Here is a 6000-nt window from a genome sequence, read left to right as displayed (position 1 = left end):
GATCGCGAACCTTGTGTCAAAGTATCAGAACAACAACCTAGCCCTTAACGTCAGCAAAATGAAAGAACTGGTTGTTGACCTAAGGAAGTGGGGAGGGCAGGGGTGGGTGTGGGGGGGGGGGGGGGTTGTGGTTGAACACAACCCTGATCTCATCAATGGAGCAGCTGTAGAGATGGTTGACAGCTTCAAGTTCCCAGGCATCCATATCACTAGCAACTTCACTTGGTCCCTCCATACTGGTGTGCTGATCAAGAAAGCACATCAGCGTATGTATTTTCCTTGGCATCTGAGAAGATTTGGCTTGTTCATGAGGATTCTCTCAAACTTCAACAAATATGCTACAGAACGTATACTGACGGTTGCATCTCTGCCTGGTATGGTAACTGCTCTGCTCTGGACTGACAGAACCTGCAGAGAGTTGTAAATACTGTCCAGTCCATCGCAGACTTGTCACTTCCTTCCATTCAGTCCATCTTCACAGTGCGTTGCTTCAGGAAGGCCGATATATTGTCACCTGCCACTCTGACTATTCCCTCTTCTCTGTTCTACCTTCTGGGAGAAGATACAGGAGCTTAAAAACCTGGACGAACAGACTCAAGAACAGCTTCTTCCCCACTGCTCAGACTCCCGCAGATGCTGCTTGACCCATTGAATTCCTCCAGCAGAATGTTTGTTGCTTGAGTTTCAGTCATCCTGGATTCCCGCTGAAAGATGGAACTCATTTGCCCACGTGTCACAGTTCAATTGGTTTACCTCAGAAAAGAGATCCAGTTGCTTTTCAAGAGTGACATGACTGAAATTGGTATTGAGAGAAATGGATGTTGGATAATTGACAGTAATTTTTAGACTTCAGTGGAAAGGAAGTCAGAGTAAAGCTAGGTACCTGTTCATAATTTTCCATTTTCCTTCACTGTTGAACACCAACTTCAAGCATGTCGTGGCCTCTGTTCTGTACAACTGACACATCAACTGGTAATAATTGGTGATGGCTCAAATGCAATACAGTCATCTGGAAAATAAGGAGCCCAAACTGTGTTCAAAATTGGCAGTGTCGGCTGTAGTTCAGGAGCTGCATTCTCTGCCTTCGACTGAGAAGGTTGTATGTTTTGAGTCCCACTCCTGAGACTAGGAGCACAAAATTAAGGGTGATGCTCCATACTGAGAGAATGGTGCATTATTATTTGTCCTCTCAGTGGAATATTAAACAATGGTACTGTTTTGAATTGGAAAGTGAGAACTCTTCCCAATATCCCAGCCAGCATTTATTCTTCAATCCATCACTAAAAAAAGGATATCTCTTCATTGTCACATTGCTATTTGAGGGAACCTGCTGTGTGTAAATGGTGACTGGACCCCTTAGATAACAAAAGTGACTTCATTTCAAGAAAGACTTGGTAAGGATGTCTTCAAAGGTGCTATATAAATATATCATTCTTCCCTTACAACAACATAAGAAAAAGGCAATTTTTGCACACTCCCTGCTAAATATCATGGTATTTGGCAATGAGATACTTATTGTGAATGTATTTTGTTAATATCCAATATCTTAAAATAACTTTTTGCAGGATTCCTTGGAAGAGGTCTGAGCTTTTAATGAATATTGTTTTTAAGTATTCTGGGGTATTCTGAAAGGAACATGAAAGGTTAAATTCGTTTTCACTGAGCAGTTTTATTACTGAAACATTTGGCTTTGTTTTGGCATGCATTTCTCTCGAGCTTCTGTAATCCCATGACTTGAAATGAGCCAACTACTGCACATTTAAAACAGCCTGTTGTTTAAATCAGCATTGATGGTGACTGAATACTAAATTACAACATCCGTCAAATTAAGTGAATCTCTGTCAGTAGAGAATGTTTTTGGCTTTGATCGTAGAATGATACACCATCTGGTGGAGGGAAACTTCCACAGCAGAGGATGATAATAATTTACTGTACAGTATCTGGTTACTTACAGCATTTCCGGTGTTTACTGCAGACCTCTTTTGTAGAGTTAATGCTTTCTTACTGAAGGGCTGTGAACTGGATTTTGACTTTCAATCAATAACAAAGTCAGGGCTTATTGTATTTGGCAAGCTCTCAAGACTGGTGATGATGATAACTAGTTATATTCATACTGTACCCTCGATGAAAAATATCCCTAAGAGACTCCAAAGAAGAAGGGGAAAATGGGCTTCCTGAAGTGAGAGGTATTAAAAGGGGTAACCAAAAGATATATTGTGTGATATATGAAAGAAAGATCATCATATATTAAGATATATTGTATATTGGTATTGGTTTATTATTGTCACTTGTACCAAGGTACAGTGAAAAGCTTGTCTTACAAACTGATCGTACAGGTCAATTCATTACACAGTGCAGTTACACTGAGTCAGTACAGAGTGCATTAATGCAGTATAGGTAAAAACAATAACAGTACAGAGTAAAGTGTCACAACTACAGAGAAAGTGCAGTGTAATAAGGTGCGAGGTCACAACAAGGTAGATCATGAGGTCAGAGTCCATCTCGTTGTATAAGGGAACTGTTCAATAGTCTTATCACAGTGGGGTAGAAGCTGTCCTTAAATCTGGTGGTACGTGCCTTCAGGCTCCTGTATCCTGGGCAGAGCAGTTGCCGTACCAAGCCGTGATACATCCAGATAGGATGCTTTCTATGGTGCATCTGTAAAAGTTGGTGAGAGTCAAAGGGGACAAGCCAAATTTCTGGACTCAATATTGAATTATACAACTTCAAGTAACTTGATTTCTCTGTCTGCATCAGTCATCCATCTCTGATATTGGCTCAGCTTGTTGGTTTTATTTTCTCCTTTTATTTCTTTTTCTCTCTGGAAGTGGAGGGTATGTCCAGCCTGACCTGCCAGGCATGTGTCCCTGCTCTGCATTTTGCAACTCCTACATTCTTTTGCCTCCGTTCATTTATCTATGTTCTTACTCTCTAACTGCTCTGTTCAGTAGTTGGGTAGATAACCTTGTTTACAGCTTATCACCCTGGTCAGCCTGGTTTTCGCTTATCAGAGACACCCTCACTCCCTCACCCTCCCTGCAGCTTCTTAGTCTCCTTCCCAGTTCTGATAAAGGGTCTTTATCCTGAAACCTTAACTCTGTATCTCTTCCCACAGATGTGACCTGACCTGCTGAGTATTTACAGCAAATTCTGTTTTTATTTTAGATTTCCACACCTGCAGTTTTTTTAACTTGTGTATTAAAGAGGTAGATTGAGGGTAAGTTTTAAAGAAAAGTGGTAGTGTTTAGAGAAGGAATTCTAGACTGTGTAATCCAAGTGTTGCCACCATAGGTGGGATGAGGAGACTGGGAGTCAAAGGAACTTACAGTTCTCGGGGCAAGGTGATGTTGCCAGAAGAAGTTTGGAAGAAGTGATAGCATAAAGGAACATAATCACATGGATGAACATTTGAGAAATAAAGGACTGCAGATGCTGGAATCTAGATGAAAAACATTATGATGCTGGAAGAACTCAGCAGGCCAGGCAGCATCAGTGGAGAAAAGCAGGCAGTCAACGTTTCGGGACAGGACCCTACTTCAGGACTGACTACTTGAGTTGTTGGGTGTTGCAACTTGTTCTCTCTATTAGTTGTTCTTCCTTGACCTATTGTATTACTTACCACATATTGTGGGTTCTTGGCATGCAATGTTTTAAGTTAATTTCAGAACTATCTATAAGTCCACAATGTGTTTCCTCCATCCCGACTGCATCCTATGACCCAGAAAATCTTGGTACTCAGTTGCTGAGATGGCTCTTTAGCAATGAGTAGAATGGAAAGCATATACTCCTTAGTATCCTAATAAACCCCAAATGAATAAACATGCATTAGCAATGGTGCAGTTTAACCTCTGTACTGTCAGCCTAAAATCCCAATCCAACAAACATATCTACTCCAGCACAAAGTCCACAAGGTGTTTTAGTTAGCAATGAATTCCCTCAAATCTGCACACATCACACTTCATTGTGAAGTCTTTCAGTTCTGCTTTCATTCTTGGCCATGGAATGATCCATGAGATTCTCTCACATAGCAGTTCTCTGTCAGTGCTGCTTTCTTTGCTGGGCTGCTTGACCACCAATGATAGGTTCACATTCTCTTCAAGTGCAACAATGCTTCTTGGTGCTTTTTCCCATTCTTCATTTTCGGCTTAGGTTTGCGCAGTCATACTGCAGTTGTTTATTGTCAGAACATCTTTCATAAGTTTCTTTGAAACTCAGTTCCATGTTTAAACTTCTCAGGAATGATGCTACACATCACACCGCTCTCTAGCTGCTGCTGGACCTCTCTTCCATCTACCATTGATGTAAAAATGCTCTCTGAGTAATAAAAAAGGGAATGCTGGAAATATTCAGCAGGTCAATCAGCACTTGTGGAGAGAGAAAAATTAGAGATCAAACAAATATTAAGTTGCAAAAGAGCGAGATGGTGGAGTGATCAGAGCCAATGTCTGTGATGGGGTGGAGACCAAAAAAAGGCCGAAAACATAAATGGAGGTGATGCTGCTGAGGGAGGGTGGTGAAGGCTCATTAGTCGCAGATGATCTCTCCAGAGGAGATGTAGAAGGGAGATGAATGACGACAGAAGAGGGGAGCATAAAAACAGTACTGGATCTGTGAGATTCAAGCTGGAGGAGCAAAACACTGTAGATGCCCTACAGGATTTAATATACTTTGCCAGGTTTAAGTCTGCTTCTTTCAATTCTGCATCTTGAATACCATCCTGTCATGGATCAATAAGTCTTTCAAATCTCCAAAGCTACCATTTGCAGTCAGCAACTTCAGAATATCTGCCCATTAACTCAATATCCCATGAAAAACTTGTAACTATCCACCATCTCATTGCATGGAGGGTTGGAGAAAGTCTTAACCTGTTGCATTACATTATTTTATTGGCCATTGCTCCTTCCATTGCTTCCAGTCTCACCTCAAATTCCAGCTGTTGAGGCGCTTCATCTGCTCCATTCTCCAACACGCAGATCAATCATGTATTATCTAATGGTTGAAAAATACAGTTAGTGTTTCTGGTCACTTGCCCACACATCTTTACTTTGCGATACTTGGTGAGGTTATTTCTAATTAGTATCTGTTCACACAGCTGTCTGCAGTCTCTTCTAGCAGATCAAACTAAAACCTACCTTTGTCAAATTTCACCAGACATCTCCTTTCTCCTAGAGCAATCCTCGTACCATTTCTCAAAAGTAATTTGATGTCCTAAGCAAAAGTACACTTAAAGTCAATATATCATATTCTCAAATCAATATATCATGCTCAATATGCTTCCAGAAACCATGTTTTTTGGTAATAGCTGTTCATACTTTAAATAATGTGCTATTTATAATTTCTTGTGGGCTCTCGATGAGTCATCTATTGTTTATTTCAGAGCTATTTACAAGCTTGCAATATGATTTCTCATCTTGACCCAGAAAGGTTTGATACTCATTTGCCAGCAGAGGGCATTAGAAAAAACAAATCATGGAGAAACTAGAGGCTTTTTTTATCCACTCATGCACAGGTTGCTAGCAAGGCCATCACTTAATCCATCCCTAATTGCCTGGTCCTCGTGTAGCACGGACATTACCTGACATTTATCAGCCCATGGCTGAATGTTGTCAAGGCTTTACTGTATGAAGACAGACTAAATCATTTGCAAATGGAACTGAATAGTATAAAATTATCAGTGAACATTTCTATCTCTCACCTTGATGGAAGTCACTCATGAGGCAACTGGTTGGGTCCAGAGCACTGCCTTGAGGAACTCCCTTCAGTGATGTCTTAGAACATAGAACATAGAAGAGTACAGCACAGGAACAGGCCCTTTGGCCCACAGTGTCCATGCCAATGGACAAATTAAACTAATCCCATCTGCTTGCACATAATCCATGTCCCATTCCCTGCATGGTCATGTGCTTGCCTGAATGCCTCTTAAATGCCACTGTTGTGCTGCTTCTACCACCACTTTGGGCTGTGATGATCAGCCACTGACAATCACAACCACTCTTGTGT

At 41.0% G+C, this 6000-nt stretch overlaps 1 long non-coding RNA gene across 1 annotated transcript; it reads right to left on the bottom strand.

The window, feature by feature from the left end:
* Nucleotides 1-2546: 2546 nt before the first annotated feature.
* On the bottom strand, nucleotides 2547-5256 carry LOC127569844 (uncharacterized). The gene is made up of 3 exons (XR_007956252.1): nucleotides 5133-5256; nucleotides 4922-4989; nucleotides 2547-2658 (listed from the first exon to the last, which is right to left on the bottom strand). It is a non-coding gene; the product is annotated as an uncharacterized LOC127569844 (long non-coding RNA).
* Between the last annotated feature and the right edge of the window lie 744 nt (nucleotides 5257-6000).

Source organism: Pristis pectinata, chromosome 4 (assembly GCF_009764475.1).
Source record: "Pristis pectinata isolate sPriPec2 chromosome 4, sPriPec2.1.pri, whole genome shotgun sequence".
Classification (NCBI taxonomy): domain Eukaryota; kingdom Metazoa; phylum Chordata; class Chondrichthyes; order Rhinopristiformes; family Pristidae; genus Pristis; species Pristis pectinata.
The sequence above is the reverse complement of the archived record's forward strand: the minus strand, read 5'-3'. Positions and strand labels throughout refer to the sequence as shown.